The sequence below is a fragment of the Rhinatrema bivittatum genome, chromosome 2 (assembly GCF_901001135.1).
Source record: "Rhinatrema bivittatum chromosome 2, aRhiBiv1.1, whole genome shotgun sequence".
In the NCBI taxonomy this organism is placed as follows: domain Eukaryota; kingdom Metazoa; phylum Chordata; class Amphibia; order Gymnophiona; family Rhinatrematidae; genus Rhinatrema; species Rhinatrema bivittatum.
This window is the reverse complement of record NC_042616.1, coordinates 287,083,707-287,106,486: the sequence shown is the minus strand read 5'-3', so window position 1 is coordinate 287,106,486 and position 22,780 is coordinate 287,083,707. Positions and strand designations below refer to the sequence as shown.

Sequence of the window (22,780 nt, the reverse complement as noted above, 5' to 3'; positions counted from 1 at the left end):
GGCCAACGAATTAGCCACCTACTTCAAAACAAAAATCTCAAACCTTACTAGCTCCCTCACAACCCATCAAACTCTACCAATACCTCATAGCTCATACCAACCCACTCTGAATTCTAGACTAGAGTCATTCGAGCCCACATCCGCCATGGAGATTGAAAATTTACTTAAAAAAATTAAACCATCTGCACATCCATCGGACCCACTCCCTACTAATCTGCTCACTGCCATCCCTAGCACCGTCGCAAAACCTATTGCAGAAATCATCAACACCTCTTTGTCCATGGGCACAGTTCCTAACCAACTAAAACTTGCAATCATCAAACCCCTACTGAAAAAACCAAATGCATCACTAACGGACCCAGCTAACTTCAGACCAATTGCAAACCTGCCCCTGATCTCCAAATTGATGGAAAAAGCCGTAAATAAACAACTTTCCGATTATCTCGAGGAATACAACATTCTCTCCCCTGCACAATATGGTTTTCGAAAATCACTAAGCACAGAGTCACTTTTGCTTTCTCTCACTGATAATTTACTTTTGAACCTGGAGAAAAAACAATCATTCTTACTGGTCCTACTAGACCTATCCTCAGCGTTCGACACGGTAAATCACTCACAACTCCTAGAACAACTATCAAACATAGGAATTAAAGGCACAGCTCTCAGTTGGTTCAAATCATTCCTATCAAACAGGTTTTACCAGGTCAGAATTAATAACAAGGATTCTAACCCCATCCTATCAGACCAAGGTGTACCTCAAGGTTCTTCCCTCTCTCCCACCCTGTTCAACGTCTACCTCCTCCCCCTCTGCCATCTGCTATCACAGCTCAAACTTACTCATTACCTCTATGCAGACGACATCCAGATCCTCATCCCTATCACAGAATCTATTCAAAAAACCTTCGCCTACTGGGAGAATTGCCTTCAACCAATTAAACAAGTACTCTCCAGCCTGAACCTGATTCTAAATTCCAGCAAAACAGAGTTGCTACTGATTTCACACAACCCGAACACCCACACACCTAACCTGACACAAACCACATCTTTAAACATTGAGCCCTCTGCTGACGTCAGGAATCTTGGAGCATGGCTGGACAATCAACTTAACCTAAAAAAATTCATAAACACAACCACCAGGGACTGCTTCTTTAAACTACAGGTCCTAAAGAAACTAAAGCCACTCCTTCACTTTAATGACTTTCGCCTCATTCTTCAATCCATTATTTTTTCGAAACTTGATTACTGCAACTCAATCTTACTTGGCCTCCCCTCCAACAGCATCAAACCCCTACAAATAGTACCAAATGCCGCAGCCAGAATCCTAACCAACACGAAGAGAAGAGACCATATTACCCCCATCTTGAGCAACCTCCACTGGCTACCCATCAAACAGAGAATCCTATATAAAACATTAACCATCATTCATAAAGCAATTCACAACGTCGCACCTATATCTCTACAAACCCAACTTCGTCCACACTTATCTTCCAGACCCATCAGAAGCGCCTACAAAGGCACGTTAGCCGCAGCTCCTGCCAAATCAACACTAAGAAAAAGAGCACTCTCCACTGCGGGACCACACCAATGGAATGCGCTCCCACCAGACCTTCGACTCGAACCCAATCTACTAGAGTTCAAAAAAAGGTTAAAAACCTGGCTCTTCAGGCAAGCTTTCCAATAGGCACCTCCTCCTGACTTTCAGATCCAACCATTGCAGGGTGTCACCAACACCTTGCCACTTAATTTTCATACCGTACTTGCTTATTCGCAATTCTAACAGTCATTATTCACCTTTATATAACCGTCTACTGCAGACCATATTCGCTTCTAAAGTTCTTTGTAAAAAAAAAAAGGTTAAATCAAAAGGTTAAATCTGTTAAATGCTATTGTTACATTCTATGTTACTTGTAATAATGTTCAATGGTTTATTGTTATTGTTCCATGTTCTATGTAAAAAAACCCAGGTCTAACTTCCCAGACCAGGGCAACCTCTTTCGTTACTTGTAAACCGGACTGATTTGTATTGCATACAGGAATTCCGGTATATAAAAATTTAAAATAAATAAAATAAATAAACAGTAGCCTATATAAAAGGAATAAGAAAGGGTGGGTGCTTTCTTTTCCATTCCATCTCAGATGGTATGTAGTTCAGGTGCACCGCAGCGGCTTTTAGGGAATAATTTTATAACAGTCTGCCTAAATTTGCAAATTTCACCAATTTTCAAGGCAAACTTATGTGCTTATGCTCACTTTGAAATTATCCCATGAAAACTACCCACACAAAGTTACACTGGATGCTTTGTGCGGGGAAGGTTATGGAGGAAATTTACATGCATGCTTTTCAAAATCCAAAAGTATGTATGCAAATACAAACCCTACCCAGACTCACCCCAGAGCACCTCTTCCAGATGTACTTAACATTATCACATGCATACTGGGTGTATGCATGTAATTTTGCAGACATATTGACTGGGAACATTTCAAAAGGTCCATTTCCAGCAGTAAAGCACTGTTTAGAGTCCCTTTGAAAATAACCTTCTAAAAATACATCCATTCTTTTATGACACTGCAAGGGACACTAGGCCTCCCATAACAGTTCATGCTATCCAGGGCAGATTTAGAGATGCTGACTAAGACAGAGTGCCAGAGTTAATATAGGTCTCTGTGAAATGTTGCACAGATATATGACCACCTGTATAGGCCACCCTCACAGATTGTCTGTTGAGTTGAAAATCATGACCACTTTGCATTATTTGGCTACTGGCTTTTTCCAGAGGGTGGGAAGATACACACCTCTTATCAGTCAGTCCTTTGTCTTCAGATGTGTCACCTCTTTTCTGGAGGTCATGTTGGCTTATCTGCCTGACTTTATCTAGTATCCCAGTACTAAGCAGAAAAAAAGGAGGTAGAAAGTGTCTTCCTTGATATAGTTTACTTCCCAAATGTCATCTAGGTTATCAGTTGAACTCATAAGGGCTTTATTTTTTATTCCATAGAGCCAATAAGTCATCTGGCAGAATCAAAAGCGTTAACACAGTCCGAACAGTCAGGACTCCTATGACCATCTTTTAATGGTGATGGATGTAATGGCCTATGTTTCCTGGTTCCTTTCCAGATATTATGGCAAAGCCCTATCTATGGTTACATGTGTGCTTGGGATAAGAACATAAGATATGCCATACTGGGACACAGCAAGGGTCCATCAAGCCCAGTATCTTGTCTCCACAGTGGCCAATCCAAGTCACAAGTAGCTCGCAAGTACCCAAACATTAAATAGATTCAATGCTACTAATGCTGGTAATAAGCAATAGCTATTCACTATTCATTAATAGCAGTTTCTGGACTTTTCCAGGAAATTATCCAAGCCTTTTTTTATACCACATTCTCTGCCAATGAATTTCAGAGTTTAATTGTGCGTTGAGAGAAAAATAATTTTCTATGATTTGTTTTAAATGTACTACTTGTTAACTTCATGGAGTGTCCCCTGGTCCTTCTATTATCCAAAAGAGTAAATAACTGTTTCACATTTACCAGTTTAAGTCCTTTCATGTTTTTGTAGATCTCTGTCATATCCCCCCTCAGCAGTCTCTTCTCCATGCTGAACAGCCATAATCTCATAGGAGAGTTGTTCTATGCCCTTTATTATTTTGCTCGGCCTTCTTTGTACTATTGCCAGTGCAACTATATCTTTTTGGAGATGCGGTGACCAGAAATGCACAAAGTATTCAAGGTGCAGTCAAACCACTGAGCGATAAAGAGGCATTATGACATCCTCTGTTTTATTTGCCATTGCCTTCCTAATAATTCCTAACATTTTGTTTGCTTTTTTGACCGCCACAGTACACTTGAGCTGACAATTTCAATGTAATATCAACTATGATGCCCAGATCTTTTTCCTGGGTGGTAACACCTAAGATAGAACCTAACATATATATCTACAGTAAGGGTTATTTTTCCCTATATGCATTACCTTGCACTTGTCCATATTATATTTCTTCTGCCATTTGGATGCCAAATCTTTCAGTCTCGCTAGGTCTTCCCGCAATTTATCATAATCCCTTGTGATTTACCTACTCTGAATAATTTTGTGTCATCCGCAAATTTGATCATCTCACTCGTCATACCTCTTTCCAGATCATTTATAATATATTAAAAAGCTCTGGTCCAAGTATAGATCCCTGAGGCACTCCACTGTTTACCTTTTTCCAATGAGAAAATTCACCATTTAATCCTACTGTCTGTTTCCTGTCTTTTAACCAATTAGTAAACCACGAAAGGACATCATCTCCCATCCCATAAATTTTTAGATTTCCTAGAAGCCTCTCATGTGGGACTTTGCCAAATGCCTTCTGAAAATCCAAATACACCACATCTACTGGTTCACGTTTATCCATATGCTTTTTAACCTTTTCAAAAAATGTAGCAAGTTTATGAGGCAAAACTTCCCTTGCTAGCTGTGTCCCTTTAAATCATGTCTATCTATATGTTCTATGATTTTATTCTTTGTAATAGTTTCCATGATTTTTCCCGGCGTTGAAGTCAGGCTCACCGGTCTATAGTTTCCTGGATCACCTCTGGAGCCCTTTTTATATATTGGGGCTACATTGGCCACCTTTCAGTCTTCAGGTACAACAGATGATTTTAATGATAGGTTACAAATTAGGATATGGAGTCCTACTGAGAAAGTGCTGGACCCATTGCATTCTTCTATGGTGCCAATGATGTCTCTATAACTTCTATCATTTAATGATATGCCAATTTGTCCTTGTAGGTGAAAAAGCTTACTCCTGTTGATCTGACTACTAAGTGCCTTCCTGCATCCACAATGCCCATCATTTTACCTTTGGACTGATGAAACAGGTATTTTTCTGTTTAATCACTGTTGTTCTGCTTTCACAGTGTCCTGTGTAACTCTTGCTAGGGTCACTAAGCAGATTTTTGGAGAGTTCTTGCTCTCCAGGGTTCAGTAAGAGGTCAGAGAGATTTGAACAGGCAAAGCTCTTGCATTAGGCATGTATCCATCCTATTAAGGAGGGGTTTGAAGGTGGATTAGATAAGGTGTCATCTAAAGTTGAGTGATAGGATGGTGTAGATAGGGGGGAAGGTTTTTGAGATATAAAATAAGGGGTGCTTACTCAGGATTGCAAGATCAGATCTGAGCTGAGAAGAGAGAGAGAAAGAGTAATGATTGTCCAAGCTCCCTACCCAAGAGAGAAAGATGGTGTGGTGGAATATTCTTCTGATCAAGATCAAAGATCTTGATCAGAAGAAGGAACTCAGCTCTAGAATTCAGGGGTTTGTGTCCTTCTGGGGAAGTCCAAGGTGAAGACCTTAAGGGATGTTTTTCTATTTGAGATGGTACCCCGAAGACCTCAGGAGTAAAGACTATTTCTTGTGTCTCCTTTTCTAAGAAGATTTTCTACTGTGAAATTCTGAACTGGTTTTGATTTTTTGTTTTTGAGACTTGAAGATTGTGTTTTGAATTTGGAACATAAATTATTTTCCCTGTTTGGAACCAACCATTTGTGTGGAACTTAAGTTATTTGGTAAGCCTTCCCTTGGGCCTCCCAGAGGATTTTCTGGTCCCCAGTTGGCAATCCCTGGTGGACTTAGACTGTTAACAACCAAAAATAACCTGTGTACTAGTTAGAGAGCTAACATAACACCCAAAAACGCCAAACCGATTGTAGACCAATTTTTGTAAGACCCTCTATTCACGAGCAGCCATATTATGTGTTCAACTCGTTTCTCATAGGGGTCACTATTACTTTTAATCATTCGAAACAATCAATTTTTGTTGTATTTTTCAAAAAAAAAATTTTTTTTAAAAAGTTACTCAACCAAATTTTGATAATCAAAAATGCAACGGATACTTATCCGCACTGAAAAGGTCCCAGGTAACCCAACATGGCCATGTTTCGGACCGCTGTCCTGCTTCAGGGGAAGGAAAGGAAACCAATTCAGATCCTTGTAGCCTTGTAGAAATCTTCTTCTTGCGGCGTCTTTATTCTGTGCCGATCAATTTTTTCCGCGCAGGCTGCATTTCAGCCCGCTGTATTTCAAAAACTTAGACTGTTCCCAGGATTGTAGCAGCGTCACTCACCACCTCTAAAGCATCTAAAGGTGACCCCTGGAAAAAGGGGGGTCACACCTGTTTCTGTTGCTAATACTATTGTTCATGTCTTTATTTTGCATAGGTCTTTGTCTACTGTTATAATGCCGACTGCTGGTCACTTTGCTCATTCATAGCGTCTACTTCAGTGCAGCTGAATTAGAAGCAGACGATCCTGGATGGTTTCCTCATTTTTTTTTCATTCAGCTCTGGACAGCTCTGACCTATCTAGCTTCTCTTGGGGCAATTTTTCCAAAGAGGTTTGTTTTGCACATACCCTGACATGAATGGACCTCATTTGTAAGCCAGGGTATGTTAGGAGTGATCTCAATCTCTCAAATTTACTGCTAATGTCCTTCTTGGTACTTGCATTGTGCCAAAGAGAGCCTCTTTCTGGAGTTGATAAGAGTGTAATTTTTATAGGCAATATATCAAGATGCTCTTGGAAATTCTTCTTAATCAGGCCAGTGGCAAGCAATTTAATTGGGACTATTTCTGTATTTTTCTGACACATTTTCTTGGTCTCTGATTGCATCTCTTGGTACTCAAGGGTCTTAGCTTTCTCCATATGATCCACAGAATAGTCGCTGGTTACTGACATCAACAATGCAGTTCATGTGTTTTTCTAGCATTGATCTTCTTGTCGGGAATAGGAATGTAACAGGTGATCACAACTTTTTAATTCTCTTCTATTCTATTAGGTCGTGTTCCCAGTATTTGTTTGGTATGTCAATGTTATAGTGTCTTCACAGTTCAATGAATAAGCTGTTCCACCTTATTGTACTTTTCTGTATACAGGCCTTCTGAAAGAAGCACATCCAGTGATGAGATGTGCAATCACCTCCAGTTTTGATATGCTGAATCTGCATTTATCCATTTTGCCAGTCTTTTCTATGCTGGTTGTGAACCATCTTGTCTGTAGTCCACTATCCTGTGCTGAAATGATCAATCTCTCGTCCATAAGCTTGAGTTCACCCCTTATCAACAACTGCTGTGCCAAATTTTGATCCACATGGGGTTTCTAGGGTAACCCTCTATACGTCCCACTGTATTTGTGCTTCTGCGAATTATCTTTCCTTGTTTGCTGATTTGATTCTTTTTTCCCTCATCTCTTTATTTATGCAAAAAACATACAAATATATCAAGGTTCTCAGGAACAATAATAAGCAACCCTAGATAACACAAATAGATCTCCAGAAAATAGACCCATCTATGTGCCAACTACTTATATTTTATTCCTATATCCTATAAAGTAGCTAAGTTAGCCAGCTAAATGCTTTTGAATATGAGCCCCCTAAAATTCAATTTGATTCTTATTTCTGTATGTAACCCCATTTTCCTTGGGGTTACATACAGAGGCTGCAGAGGTAGTGAGTTACACTTCTGGAGCCCGGGAAAAGCAAAGGTCCACTAGGCATCACCAACTGGGGACCAAACTGCCTCTGGGAAGCTCAAGGGAAGACTAACCATAAAACAAAGTCCAAGGTCCACACCGTTAGTTGCTTCCAAAAAGAAACTGAATTTTATTTGTGAATCCAAATCCAAAGGACTAGACGGTGGAAAAACACCAGTAGAAATCTTTATTTGAATAACTAGATACAATCCCACAAAGATGAAATGGGTTCAAAATTCTGTCACTCTTCTCTGAGCAGGAAGAATCCTACTCGCTTTTGGACCGATACAGTAAAGTCCGCGGGAGAGCGGATGAATGCCCGCTCTCCCGGCGCACGCACAGGCCCTTCGCCAGTGCGCGCGATTCTCTATTTAAATTAGGTGACACGGTAGATCCGGGTAAAAGGAGGCGCTAGGGACACTAGCGCGTCCCTAGCGCCTCCTTTTTGACAGGAGCGGCGGCTGTCAGCGGGTTTGACAGCCGATGCTCAATTTTGCTGGCTTCGGTTCTCGAGCCCACGTCCGGTTTTCGGCCCGACAGCAGCGGGCCAAATTCAATTTTTTTTTTTTTTTTTTTTTACTTTTCGGGACCCTCTGACTTAATATTGCTATGATAGTAAGTCAGAGGGTGCACAGAAAAGCAGTTTTTACTGCTTTTCTGTGCACTTTCCCGGCGCCAGAAGAAATTAGAGCCGAACTTTGGGTTGGCGCTAATTTCTGAAAGTAAAATGTGCAGCTTGGCTGCACATTTTACTTTCTGTATCCCGCGCGCATACCTAATAGGGCCATCAATATGCATTTGCATGTTGAGGGCGCTATTAGGTTCGGCGGGTTGGACGCGCATTTTCTGCCCCTTACTGAATAAGGGGTAAGGGAAAACGCGCGTCCAAGAGCAGGCTAACAATGCGCTCCGTCGGAGTGCACTGTACTGTATCGGCCTGTTTGCTCGCTAACCCCAAAGCCTTTGGGGCAGCCTCACTCTCAAAAAAGTTCTTTCAGTGGACCTTTCCTAGACAAAGAGCTACCCGTTTAGTTGTCAGGCTGTTTTCTCTCTAGTAGGCTACCCAAACCCTTTCCTTCAGCTTCCTGTTCTTTGCTTCAGAAATCTTTGGATGCCTCACCACCCCTATTTCCTCTCAGGACCCACAAAACTCACACCTAACAGATGCTAGGGGGGGGGGGGGGGCGCATCTTATAGAGACTCTCACCTCCCCTCCCCTTTTATTTCATTCTCAAGAGGCAGGAAGTTACCTCTTCTTGTTACTACCTTATCTCCTAAATCACCTCATCCTTTCTAGCACCAGTTATTTTCATCCCCCTTTCACCCCTCCTGAACAGAGAGCAGGAAACCTCCAGAAACCTTATAGAAGCATTTAGTAACCCTAGGATGGAAAACGTTTTTTTCTTATAAGCAAATTGGTTTCCCTGTTAAGGCATACTAAGCAGAGAAAAATTTCACACCCTTATGGGTGAGGTTTTTCTCGCATTATTTTTCTACCAGGACTTATTTGCTAATAAACTTCAGTACATCAGCCTCCTAATATATTATTGGAAAGATTCTTCACAAAAATAAAAGAAGAAAAGGCTCATCCTTGAACTGAGGGATTGCTTACCACTACAAGATGGAACCTGATCACGTGTACTAGTGAGAATAACTGAGAGAAAAATATATGAATGTAGAATGATTGGGAAGATGGAGGTAGGGGTAGGGGAAGTAACACATGGATAATAGGTTGAGAGTTTTATACAGTAGGTAGGGATTGCCAATATTGCTTTTGAATAGATAAAAACCTTGCTGTCTCTTTAAACGTGTCCAGAATTGGATGGAAATATATACTATATAAAAAAAATTATAAAATATTATAATATATATAAAACAATTTCTCCTGAACCTCTTTTAGGCTTTCATTCTGATTTAATCAGGAAGAGTAAAAGAAATTAGTATTCTACGGGCCAGTTTCCATGATTTCCCATGGGAGGAGAAGAATGTACATGGGCAATCCGAAGGCCGGCTGGACCTACATCTGATCTTAGCAGGAGTAAAACTGTTTGGGAAGAGACCTCAATGAGCAGAGTAAAACCTGAGTAAGTAAGGGGATGAATTGCTGCTTGTGGGTGGGGAAAACAGGTTGAGAGGATCGTTGGGAATATCTTTTGGAGAGTCTGAATTTCAAACTTTCCAAAAAATATTTGGGAAAAGCAGATGTTCATCTCCTGGACGCCAGGGGTGAATCGAACTGCAGAAGATTCATCGCTATCTACTAAAACATTTAAACATTACACAGCTTTCCACTAAGCTCACAGTATCACAAAGACAGCCAAAATCTATCTATTTCCTTGACCTGTAACAGGACAGATTTGTACCTGCTCCTGGGGTAATTAGCTAACTCTGCAAAAAAAATAAAAGAAAGAAAGAAAGAAAGAAATACACAGAGCACTGTGCTTGCAACACTAATTAGACAGACCTTAATAAATCTGCTCTTCTAGCCACTTAGGGGAAATTTATAACTGGCATTAAAAATACACTATCTTGAATCTGGAAGCTGCAGTTGGTTACTTTGCTGAGCTCACCATTAGCAGTTGCAGAATAATTGAGAAGAAAAATTAGCAGGTGCAGTGAAATCCACTTAAATGAACATCGCCAAACAAGCTAAATTTGCTGCCTTTTGATATATTATTTAAATTCTACTCAAACAAAAAAATCCTTTTAAGTAAAGACATGATAAACCAATAAAACTCAAAAAAAATAAAAATGAGTATTAACTAGAGATGTGAATCGTGTCCTCGATCGTCTTAACGATCGATTTCGGCTGGGAGGGGGAGGGAATCGTATTGTTGCCGTTTGGGTGTGTAAACTGTTGTGAAAAATCATTAAAATCGTGAGCCAACCCCCTAAAACCCACCCCGACCCTTTAAATTAAATCCCCCACCCTCCCGAACCCCCCCAAATGCTTTAAATTACCTGGGGATCCAGCGGTGGTCCAGAACGGCGGCAGTCCGGAACGGCCCCCTCAATTGAATCCTTTTGTCTTCAGCTGGCGCCATTTTGCAAAATGGCCGCCGCAAAATGGCGGCGGCCATAGACAAAAACGATTCGACGCAGGAGGTCGTTCCGGACCCCCGCTGGACTTTTGGCAAGTCTTGTGGGGGTCAGGAGGCCCCCCAAGCTGGCCAAAAGTTTCTGGGAGTCCAGCGGGGTTCAGGAAGCGATTTCTTGCCGCGAATCGTTTTCCGTACGGAAAATGGCTCCGGCAGGAGATCGACTGCAGGAGGTCGTTCAGCGGCGGTCCGGAACCCCCGCTGAACGACCTCCTGCAGTCGATCTCCTGCCGGCGCCATTTTCCGTACGGAAAACGATTCGCGGCAAGAAATCGCTTCCTGAACCCCGCTGGACTCCCAGAAACTTTTGGCCAGCTTGGGGGGGCCTCCTGACCCCCACAAGACTTGCCAAATGTCCAGCGGGGGTCCGGAACGACCTCCTGAGTCGAATCGTTTTTGTCTATGGCCGCCGCCATTTTGCGGCAGCCATTTTGCAAAATGGCGCCGGCTGAAGACAAAAGGATTCAATTGAGGGGGCCGTTCCGGACCGCCGCCGTTCTGGACCACCGCTGGATCCCCAGGTAATTTAAAGCATTTGGGGGGGGGGGTTCGGGAGGGTGGGGGATTTAATTTAAAGGGTCGGGGTGGGTTTTAGGGGGTTTTAGTGTGCCGGTTTTCCTGCCCTCCCCCTTCCCCCGATTTACGATTTTTTAACGATAAATCGGGGGAATTGGTATTGTATCGTGGCCCTAACGATTTTTGACGATTTAAAATATATCGGACGATATTTTAAATCGTCAAAAAACGATTCACATCCCTAGTATTAACTGCCGAGAACTGATCATTATCCAATGCATGGGGAGGTAAACTTTCAGAAGTGCTTCTAAGCGAGCACATAGATGGGTATCTGCTCTGGAGATTCAAGCAGCTGCGGGATGACCAGTGCTGTTTTAAAAATCCACTCCTCTCTGCCCATGTAAGTACATGCATGCTTTGGTTAATTTTAACATGTCCATTTTTACATGCTCTATTTCTGGTTCCTGTGCACTGAGGAGAGCATGCTGCACTGGGAACCCCATGAGCTCGCAGGGTCAAGAACCCAAGGTGACCCAGGGAGGCATTCTGCTCCTGTCACAGCTCTTCTTGCTGGCCAAAATGAAGAAACAGCCTGTGGAAATGCTAGCTGAAATTAAAAAAGCTAATAAATTGGTCAACACAATAATAATAGGAGATTTCAATTATCCCAATATTGATTGGGTCAACGTTTCATCTGGACATGCTAGAAAGCTTAAGGGGCGGATTTTAAAAGGGTTACGAATGTAAATCCTTAGGATTTACGCGCGTAACCGCTCCTGCACGCGCGAGCCTATTTTGCATAGGCCCGGCGACGCGCGCAACCCCCTGGACACGCGTATGTCCCGGGGCTTTGTGAAAGGGGTGGGGCGGGACCGAGGCCTCCGGCACAGTGGCCATGCCAGGGATCGCTCGCCGGCAGCTAGCCAGCGCGCGCAAGTTACGCCTGCCAGAGGCAGGTGTAAATAACAAAATAAAATTAGGGGAGGATGTATGTAGGGCTGGGGGTGGGTTAGACAGGAGAAGGGAGGGGAAGGTGGGGGGGGGGGGCGTGGAAGGAAAGTTCCCTCTGAGGCTGCTCCGAAAGCCATCTGGGCTCCCCTAGGGCTCGGTGCACCCCCTTGCACGCGCTGACCCCGGATTTTATAACATGTGTGAGGCTGCATGCGCATGTTATAAAATTGGGCATACGTTTTTGCGTGCCGGGTAGCACGCACAAATGTAGGCTGCACATGCAGGAAGAGAAGAAGAAGAAACAGGGCGGCGCAGCAAGCACAGGTCAGGAGACCTGCACTGCTCAGCAAGTCACTCGGGGTAAGAGACCCCTTACTCCTTTCGCTACCGCCCTAACTCAGTCCTCACTGCTTCGAGGCAGTCTGAAGTTGCGCCCACACATCATTGCCGGCCAATCGGAGGCCTGAACCCCGGGAGTGGCAGAGCAGCAGCCCTTTAAATTAGGGCCTATACCTCGGCGCCATCCTTTCCACGAGGAAGAGAAGAAGAAGAAACAGGGCGGCGCAGCACAGCACAGGTCAGGAGACCTGCACCGCTCAGCAAGTCACTCGGGGTAAGAGACCCCTTACTCCTTTCTTATGTAGCAGAACTCACTAAAACCGCCACCCCACCCATTCTGGATGACCAAGCACAATCGAAAGCTAATGATCTGGCACTCTTCTTCCAGAATAAAATTTCCAACATTCTAACAAGACTGCCATCCAGCCCTAACAAGCCGCGCAGTTCCTCATCCTCCTTTTGAAATTTGGAAGCATCGTGGGAATCCTTTGAACCAACTTCCGCAATGGAGATTGAAACCATTCTAAAGAGAATGAAACCCTCCTCACACCCACTCGACCAAATTCCGACCAAACTACTACGTCTAGTGCCGGACTCTATCTCCAAATATCTAGCCGATATTATTAACTGTTCACTTTCACAAGGAATCTACCCAAATGCTCTCAAACTGGCCTCTCTCAAACCCATACTCAAGAAACCGAACCTGGACCCTGGTGACCCTAACAATTTCCGCCCGATTTCCAACCTGACGTTTGTAGCTAAGATCATGGAAAAAGTGGTTAACAACCAACTATGGGAGTATCTTGAAGAACATAAATTTCTCCATGCTTCACAATATGGATTCCGTAAATCTCATAGCACTGAAACTCTCCTCATCTCCCTCACTGACCACCTCAGCATGGGCCTTGACAAAGGACATTCCTTCTTGTTAGTGCTCCTCGATATCTCCTCAGCATTTGATACAGTAAACCACTCCATCCTATTAAATCGGCTATCAGACATAGGGATAACAGGATCAGCACTCAGATGGTTTGACTCATTTCTCAGCAACAGAGGCTATAAAGTCAAAATCAATAATAAGGAATCACCATGCATCAATTCTCCTCTTGGAGTTCCCCAGGGATCTTCCCTATCTCCTACCCTGTTCAATATCTACCTCCTTCCCCTCTGCCAACTGCTCATGACTTTAAATCTGAAATACCACATATATGCAGACAATGTACAAATTCTGATCCCCGTAACCGAATCCCTGGCAAAATCACTCAAGCAATGGGACATCTGTCTGCAAATGATTAGCCTCCTCCTGACCGGCCTTAACCTGGTGCTTAATGCAGCCAAGACGGAACTCCTTCTTATCACTCCAGAAGACGTTGACACCACCAGCAGTTGCACTCTAACACTCAAACTCAAATCGCAGGAGACCTGGGAGTTATAATCGATAGATATTTGAGTTTAAAGAAGTTCATAAACCACACTACCAAGGATTGCTTTTATTTATTTATTTATTTATTAATTTATTTTTTACTTTATTTCTCATTTTCAAAAATACAAACATATAAATGATATTGCATTTGGAAATACATGAATTGAGTTGCAACTATAGAATTAAAAGAAATTCCATTTTCTCCATTAATTTACAACTTAAGTTCTAGGTACAAACTCAATATCATTAGTATCAATCAACCTTGAGAGCGTGTTGAATCGTTAGAAAGAAACCATGGGGAGTTAAACATAAAGAAATCTTTTATTAATTGTAATAGGCTATCTCATAAAACCTGCTATAACTCATATTTTCTTATTGGTTTGAGACTGGGGATGAAGATGGAACTTGTCTCTGCTCAAGAAAATCTTTTAATTGTTCAGGTATGAAAAAAAGAAAAATATCATTCTGTTTTCTTAATATACATTTACACGGAAATCTTAATGTAAAAGTGTATCCTAACGAAATCACCTCTTGGCGAAAGGCCAAGAAGGCTCTCCTTCTCAATTGAGTAGAATGGGCTAGATCAGGGAATATCTTGATTGGCTTCTCCATATAGTTGACTGGATACTTTTGAAAGTAACTCTTCATTATCTGATTTATATCACTAATTAAGGAAAAATTTGCCAAAAGGGTTCCCCAAACAATTATCTGAGCACTAGTCTCAAGAAAGTTGGTGAGGTCTCCTTGAAATGGCAGCTCTTCTCTATTATTTATATTTCTATTCTTTGGGAGGAAATAACAATTTACTATGGAAATATTTTCTCCAGAGGATATGCCAAGTATATCCTTTAGAAATTTTTTCAGAGTGACTGAGGGCAATTCCCCAATCACTCTAGGAAAATTCAAAAATCTTAGATTATATTTTTTGGCACTATTCTCTAGAATCTCCAGTCTCCTAGTGATAATTCCTCTGTCTTTAACAACGGCTGCTTGAAATTCTAGATTTTTCTTATTATTATCTTCTAATCCTTTTATCCTGTCAACTGACTCCTTAATCTGTTTCTGGACTTGCAACATTTCTTTTTGATTCCAGATCATTAGCGCATCTACTTTCTTTTCTAATACCTTTATATTAGATGACATACCCACCATCATTTCCCACAATGTCTCAAGTGTTACCACCGCAGGGCGGGTGGGTAGGCCTGGATCATTACCTGGGTTAGATGTTGAGAATTCCCATCTGAGGGAGTTGCTAACTCCAAATCTATTTCTGCAATAGTTGGAGTTGCACTCCTGGTAGCAGGTACTTCACCTCCGATAACCTCGGCTGAAGCTCCCTCAGGACTTGAACTCACCAGTCTTTGCGCAGGTGGTATGCCGATATTAGGGCTAAGAGAAGTCTCATCCGCAGGCACACTCAACCCTCCCTGGTTGAGTGGCACACCGGATTCCTTGGTCTTCTCTACATTAATAGCAGGAGAAAGCATAAATCTGCTTATTTCCTGTTGTATTGGCGATGGTAAAGGAAGTGGGGGGAAAAACCCTCACTTTCCCCTTACGCTTAGGAGGCATAATTCAAACAATACAAAGAAAAATTCCAGGATATACCGCAGTTATGCTATACTTATGGTGCCATCCACTAACGAACAACAGAGTCTTAAACAGAGAGATGGTAATAGTTTGCAACCATAATATTTAAAAATACCTTTTCCAAATGTCCAACATAGATGATGACATTGCCGACACCCCGACGAATCCGGGCGAAGCCGGGCTAAGCCGGTACACCGCGCGCCCCTTAAGCGCGCGCGGCTTTAGCGGCGCACCGGCTCTGCTGCGCGCCGCAGTGCGCCCCTCTTAAATGGGGCACTTCCGGGTCCGCCTCCGGGTCCGCCCTTGCAACGTCACGGCGTCGAAATCCACCGCAGCTGTGAGATACCGTCGGGCAGGGTCTCTCACCCCGGCTAACTCACAGGCAGTTCATGCAGGTATGTTGGAGCGTTCTTTCTCTCTGCGCCCTTGGATTGAGTTCCAAAGCGCCCCGCTTAAATGGGGCACTTCCGGGTCCGCCTCCGGGTCTGCCCTTGCAACGTCACGGCGTCGAAATCCACCGCAGCTGTGAGATACCGTCGGGCAGGGTCTCTCACCCCGGCTAACTCACAGGCAGTTCATGCAGGTATGTTGGAGCGTTCTTTCTCTCTGCGCCCTCCAAGGATTGCTTTTATAAACTACAGGTGCTGAAAAGACTCAAGCCTCTACTATACCACCATGACTTCAGATCTGTTCTCCAGGCCATTTTGTTCTCTAAGGTAGATTATTGTAATACTATTCTTCTAGGTCTCCCAGCATCTACCACAAAACCCCTTCAGATGCTCCAAAATGCAGCGGCGAGAATCCTGACAAATACCAATCGGAGAGATCACATTACGCTGATCCTCAAGGATCTACATTGGCTCCCAGTTAGCTTTAGAATTCTTCACAAATCTTTCACTATTATTCACAAAAGCATCCACCACCAGCTCCCCCTTGACCTGCATTATCCGTTCAAACTTCACATCTCAACAAGACCCATCAGGGAAGCTTATAAGGGATCTCTACAAGCTCCTCCAAACAAAGCGGTTCACCGATCAACCATCAGAGAATGGGCCTTCTCGACAGCCGGTCCTTCTATCTGGAATGCCATACCCCCGGAACTCAGACAGGAATCTTGCCTTCTGATTTTTAAAAAAAAACTCAAGACATGGTTGTTCAGATAAGCTTTCCCCTAATCAAGACTAGCATTGCCATAGCATAGCCATGCCATTGATCAGCTGTAGGCCTCTCTAGTACCTACCATCTCTATAGTTTTTAATTAATTTTATTGAGCTCCTTCCCCCTCTGCTTTTCCATCCTCCCAGTTTCATTCCCTTGTTTTTTGTTTTTTTTTATAATTAAACATTTTTATTTGGACAACAGTAAATATACAAGCCAACATTTTCCATACAGCTGCGTCCCTCAAGGGACTATTCTCGTCCAAACATTTTCAAACAAATCCCCCCCCCCCCACTCTTTGCCCACCCCCGCCCCCCCTGCCCACATTTTGCACTAAACAACAACAGCATTCCCAACAGGAACCCGCCAACAGGCACGCATGAGTAGGATATATTGCAAAGATCCGAAGGGCTAATACATTCCAGTCAGTACATCCCCACCGCCCTGAGAATCACCAACAATGGGCCAGAAAATAGGCTCAATAGAGCCTCCCAACGCGGGGCAGACCCCGGCTAATGTTCCCTCCCCCCCTTTTCGTAGTGCTGGAGCCATTTACCAAAGGGATCCCAAATCAGTTCATATTTGACCACCTTGTCCCTCCGATAAGCAGCAATTTTCTCCATTGTTTTTATTCCTTTGAGTCTATTAATAACCATCTTTAAAGGCGGTGGCTCTGGCTTTTTCCACCAGTGGGCCAGCGCCGACCGAGCAGCAATGTCCAAGTAGCGCAGCAGGCGCGTATTACATATGTCCTTCTCCTCTTGCCAGAGTCCCAGAAGCCATAACTCTGGGCATAATCGAGGTTCCCTCCCCACCAAATCTTTAGCTACTCTCTGTATCTGTGCCCAAAACTCCTTTATACCAGGGCAAGACCACCAGACATGAGCAAAAGTTCCCTGTTCCATCCCACACCTCCAGCACTTATCAGAGAGTGCCGGGTATCACTTTGCTAAAGTTACGGGACAGAGATGCCACCAATACAGCATTTTGTATTCATTTTCAATCATATTGGTGGACATAGCATAACATTCCCTTGTTTTATTGTAACTTTTTTGCTCTTCCTGGTTATGGTTATCGTTTTTAATGCCTCTGTTCCCTGTAAACCGATTTGATTTGATTTGTATCACAAAAGTCGGTATAAAAAAGCTTTAAATAAATAAATAAAATAAATAAAAATCTGCCCCTAAGTATTTAGATGCCATAAATGACTGCTTCATGCAGCAGCTGGTCCTAGAACTGACAAGAAGGGCTGCTACTTTAGATCTTGTCCTCAGTGGAACGCACAAACTGGTACAAGGGGTTAATGTGATGAGGCTGCTAAGAAATAGTGATCATAATGCAATCAAACTTGACATAATCACTGGAGGGAAAACTTCAAGTAAAATGACTAATGAGCACATACAGTAACTTTAAAAAAGGGAGACTGATAGAATGAAAAATTTATTTAGAAAAAACTAAAAGGAACACTTGCATGAGTTATAAGTTTGCATGAGATGCGGACATTGTTTAAAAATACCCCAAAATAATAATGTCCATAAAATCCTTGAAAGAACTTGAATAAGTTAATTTAAATCAGTTATTTACTCTCTCAGATAATAGAAGGACCAGGGGAAACTCCATGAAGTTAGCAAGTAGCTCATTTAAAACAAATCGAAGAAATTATTTTTCACTCAATGCATAGTTAAGCTCTGGAATTCATTGCCAGGTGATGTGGTTACAGCAGTTAGTGCAACTGGGTTTAAAAATGGTTTGGATAAGTTCCTAGAGGAAAAATCCATAAACTGCTATTATAGTAATTAATAAGCAATAGTAGCTTGTGATTTATCTAATGTTTGGGTACTTGCCAGGTACTTGTGACTTGGATTGGCCACTATTGGAAACAGGATACTGGGCTTAATGGACCCTTGTTCTGGCCCAGTATGGCATCTCTTACGTTCTTATTTTCCTATCAATTGTTGTGGATTGGTAACTGGTTAAAAGGCAGGAAACTGAGGGTAGGACTAAACGATCAGTTTTCCAAATGGAGAAAAGTTGTTAGTGGAGTATCAAAGGAATCGGTAGTGGGACTTGTGCTGTTTAACATATTTATAAGTGATCTGAAAAGGTGATCAAATTTACAAATGACACAAAATCATTCAAAGTTGTTAAAATAGCAGTGAATTGTGGGGGTACTGCAGAAGAACCTTGTGAGACTAGGAGACTGAGCAACTGAATGGCAGATGAAATTAATTTGGAAACGTGCAAAGTGATGCACATAGGGAAAAATAATCCCAATTATAGGTCATTACCCAGGAAAAGGACCTTGGCGTCCTTGTGGACATACATTGAAATCCTTGGCTCAGTGAGTGGTGGCGATCAAAAAAGCAAACAGAATGTTAGGAATGATTTGAAAAGGACTGGAGAATAAAACAGAAAATATCATATTGCCTCTGTATTGAGCCATGGTGCAACTGCACCTTGAGTGTAGTGGACAGTTCTGGTTGCCCTATCTCAAGAAAGATATAGCTGAACCAGCAAAGGTGCAGAGGAGGGTGACAAAAATAATAAAGGGGAAAGAACATGTCTCATATGATGAGAGGCTAGCAGGCTAGAGATGGCGGAGAGAGAACATGATAAAAGTTTATAAAATTATGAGTGGGGTGGAATGGGTAAATAATGGTTGGTTATTTACCCTTTCAAAGAATACTAAAACAAGGGGACACGCCATGAAGCTGACAACAAGCAGATTCAAAATAGATTGTAGAAAGTTCTTTTTCACTCAAGCTGCGGAATCTCTTGCTAGAGGATATGATCAAGGCAACTAGCATAGCAAGGTTTAAAAGAGGTTTGGATAAGTTTCTGAAGGAAAAGTCCATAACGCATTATTAGCCAGATAGATTAAAGATAGCTATTGCAATCCCTGGGAGTAAGAGGAATTAGAACTACTTTATGGGATCTGCCAGGTTCTTGCAACCTGGATTGGCCACTGTTGGAGACAGTATGGCCAATGGATCTTGGTCTGACCCAGCATGGCAATTCTTATCTTCTTATATTCTAATACTTACTAACAACAGGGAGGCGAAGGAACCACGCCCAGATGTCTGCCTCCTGGCATGTCCTCCTACGGCACTTCACTGCCAGGCCAGCTATCCTTGGAAGCTGAAGAGCTTAAAGAAACATACCAGGGAGTTGCAGGTTCAGGAGTAACTGGACCAGGTTCATGCTACTCAGCATTCCAGTGCAGGCAAGTTCAGCTACTTACATTTTTGTGGATGGCACATCTTGCAGCAGGGTCGACTTTTGTGCTATGAGACCTGTGCGACCATAGAGGGCACCAAGTATGAGGTGTGTCACTGTTCTGGCACCCCCTCTCCCCACACCATTCCACTTTGTGTAGGCAGAGGGAAAAAGATAAGGGAGTAATAGTGCTGGGCAAAGGATGTGAGGGAGTGAAGGGGATGCTGGGTAGAAGTGAAAGAAAGAGGGGATTAGCTGTGCCAGAGCTACCACCGCTGAAGGGAGGGAGGAAAGAGGAGCCAATTTCAGTTTTTGCATAAAGCGCCAGCTAGTCATTTGGTTTTATGTGTGATTTGTTTTTATATGTCTGCCTGTTTTAATCTGCTGTGGATGTGCTTTTATTTTATAAACTGCTTTGATATATGATAAATTACAGTACATCAAATTTTAATAAACCTAAACGAGAGCTGGCCCTGTCTTGAAGTGGGGGGGAGATGGTAGAAGCACCTTCATCCCAGATCATGACCTGGGGGAGACGGGAGGAAAAAGCATCTTTGACCTTTTGTTGGAGGTTCAAGAAGGGGGATGAGTTTGGGCCTGGAAGGAGAGTGAGAAGGCTGAAAGAGAGAAGGAGATTGGTTGGGGGCTAATCCCTGAAACAAATTATTGGGAGGGGTTTGGGCTGAAGGCAGGAGTACATGGCCAGTGTGAGTAAGTCGTGGAGGAATTCAGCTATCCCTGTATATGCTCCGGCCTTTACTCTGGTGAGTTACCTATGAAGTACTGGCCCCGTAAGTCTGATACTTGTACGCCTCTGTGCATGTGGCTCTTTCTTGTCTCATGTACATGCACTCACACCACAAAAGCTATGCATCATGTTGCATGCATCCCGCAGGGCAGGGACGGCATCTTGAGCACTCTGTTTTGGAATGCAGAGCTTTCCCTCAAGCCTGGCAAGGAACCCTCATTCCAGAAAGACGAGGCAGAGGTGCGCAATTCCCAGCTGCCAGGTAGGCCAAGCACATAAGTGTTAGTGCCTTCTGCTGTCCTCAAAAAGACACCAGTAACTGCAGTGGGCCCTGGCATGGCCATAGCAGCCCGAGGCTGCTTCCTGCTTTATAGAGGGAGGATTTAAAGGGGAGATGAATTATTAAAAAAAAAACCCAACAACAACAACAAACAGCCAAAAACAACAACAACAAAAAAATGATCACATTTACAAATAAAGAAAACCCACAAAAAATAGTTGGGGTACCTGCCTGAAACTATTGGACTGGGATTCAAGTCAGCCTAGAAAGCTCCTCCTGGTTCCCTGTCACCAGCAGCATGGTTAAAAGAGTTCTTTGGCTGTGGTAGGGGGGATTAGGTGAAGGGGGAGGGGGTGTGTATATATTTTGACTTCTACGGGTGGAAAGGGGCCCTTCCCTTTCTCATCAATGGATAAAACGATGAATCATGTGATGGTAGGGGCACCCCACTTTTTCATGTCTTTTTCAATCTATTAACATTTATAAACAGGAATGTTTTGCACTATAGCTTTTTTTTTATTTTAAAGCAATATCCTAAACATTTATAGGACAAATCCAGTATGGAAAAGGTAATTTTGGAAATAGTGTTGTCCCCTCAATTGTTTCTACCCTCCTACACTTAATCCACTGTACAGCAAGAGTGAATAATAATAACAACACTGGAAGGTACTAATTTTATCAGTATATTTAGCTATATTTGCTGGTTTGCTTCTGTTTCTTGTTACCATTTAAATGGGTAAAAGTTTCCTTTCTTTGCATAGATTTTTTTTTTTGCTACATTTTTTCAGTATTAGAAATGACAAACTATTATATTAGGATGAAAAGAAGAAAGCATGGTCTAGCTACAATTTAATTGCCATGATAATATTATGTTGGTTATTGCAGAGAATGGCAATAAAGTATGTGATCTAAAGCAATAATATTTATCCATTTTAAAAGCTTTAATAACAGAGGCTTCATAACTTATGTTTGGATCTGCCAAGATTAAAATTGCTTTTCAAATTAAAAATACCAATTTTAATTTTCCTTATCTGATTAAGCCAACACTATTAATAAAGACAGGGAGAGGAAGGCGGTGAACTTCCAGATTAATGTCACATCTCATACCCCAATACAGTTTCCTAAGTCATAGAAAATACATGTGCAAGGCTCGAGGACTCAGGGTAGATCATGTTCCCAAAGTATTTTAGTAGAGAGAAAATAAAATCTATCACTTTAATAAATAACCTGACTGAGGGAGCGCTAGGACTGATTTCTTACATATACAACAGCATAAATTGTGCCATGTTAGGTCAGACAAAGGGTCCATCGAACCCACCATCCTCTTTCTGACAGTTGACTAATCCAGATTACTAAATAGTACCTGGCAGATGCCAAAGAGTACAGCCTTGTTGCTCACTCCCAGAGATAAGCAGTGGCTTTCCCAGGTCTACCTGATTATTAACCGTTTACTGACTTTTCCTCCTGGAGTTTGTCCAAACCCCCTTTTATTTCCAGTAATGCTAGATGCCTTGAGTGTATCATCTGGCAGCAAATTCCACAGCTTGATTGTTCCAATGAGTGAAAATGATACTTTCTCCAATTTGTTTTAAATCTGTTTGTTAGTTTCATGGTATCCCCTAGTCTTAGAACTATTTTAAAGGATAAATAACCATTCCTTATTTACCTGTTTCCCTCCATTCTTAATTTTATAACCCTCTATCTTATCCCCCTCTCAGTTGTCACTTCTCATAGAAACACAGAACACGAAAACAGAAACATAGAAAACGTATCCGGCTAAATGATGTTGAATGTCGACCTCCAAAGGAGCAGTAAGCAACAAAATAAAAACTAAAAAAGGTAGGACAAAGGGTAAAGGAGGTTAGGTAGTGGGGGTAGGAAACTGGGAAAAGGGACCATCGCGTCGCCGCACATAAATAAAAAAGTTTACTCCCCTTTGCGCAAGTCCTGGGCTGC

At 42.5% G+C, this 22,780-nt stretch overlaps 1 protein-coding gene and 1 long non-coding RNA gene across 2 annotated transcripts in view; one reads left to right on the top strand and one right to left on the bottom strand.

The window, feature by feature from the left end:
- CNTNAP2 (contactin associated protein like 2) overlaps positions 1–22,780 on the bottom strand; it is a 2,918,762-nt gene that overhangs the window by 442,566 nt on the left and 2,453,416 nt on the right. The window lies entirely within an intron of this gene.
- The window catches only part of LOC115084566, a 47,063-nt gene that overhangs the window by 23,893 nt on the left and 390 nt on the right, over positions 1–22,780 (top strand). Inside the window, exons 2-4 of the long non-coding RNA XR_003854596.1 lie at positions 4,772–4,860; positions 9,406–9,589; positions 22,543–22,663. This is a non-coding gene — a long non-coding RNA (uncharacterized LOC115084566). The remainder of the gene's footprint in view (positions 1–4,771; positions 4,861–9,405; positions 9,590–22,542; positions 22,664–22,780) is intronic.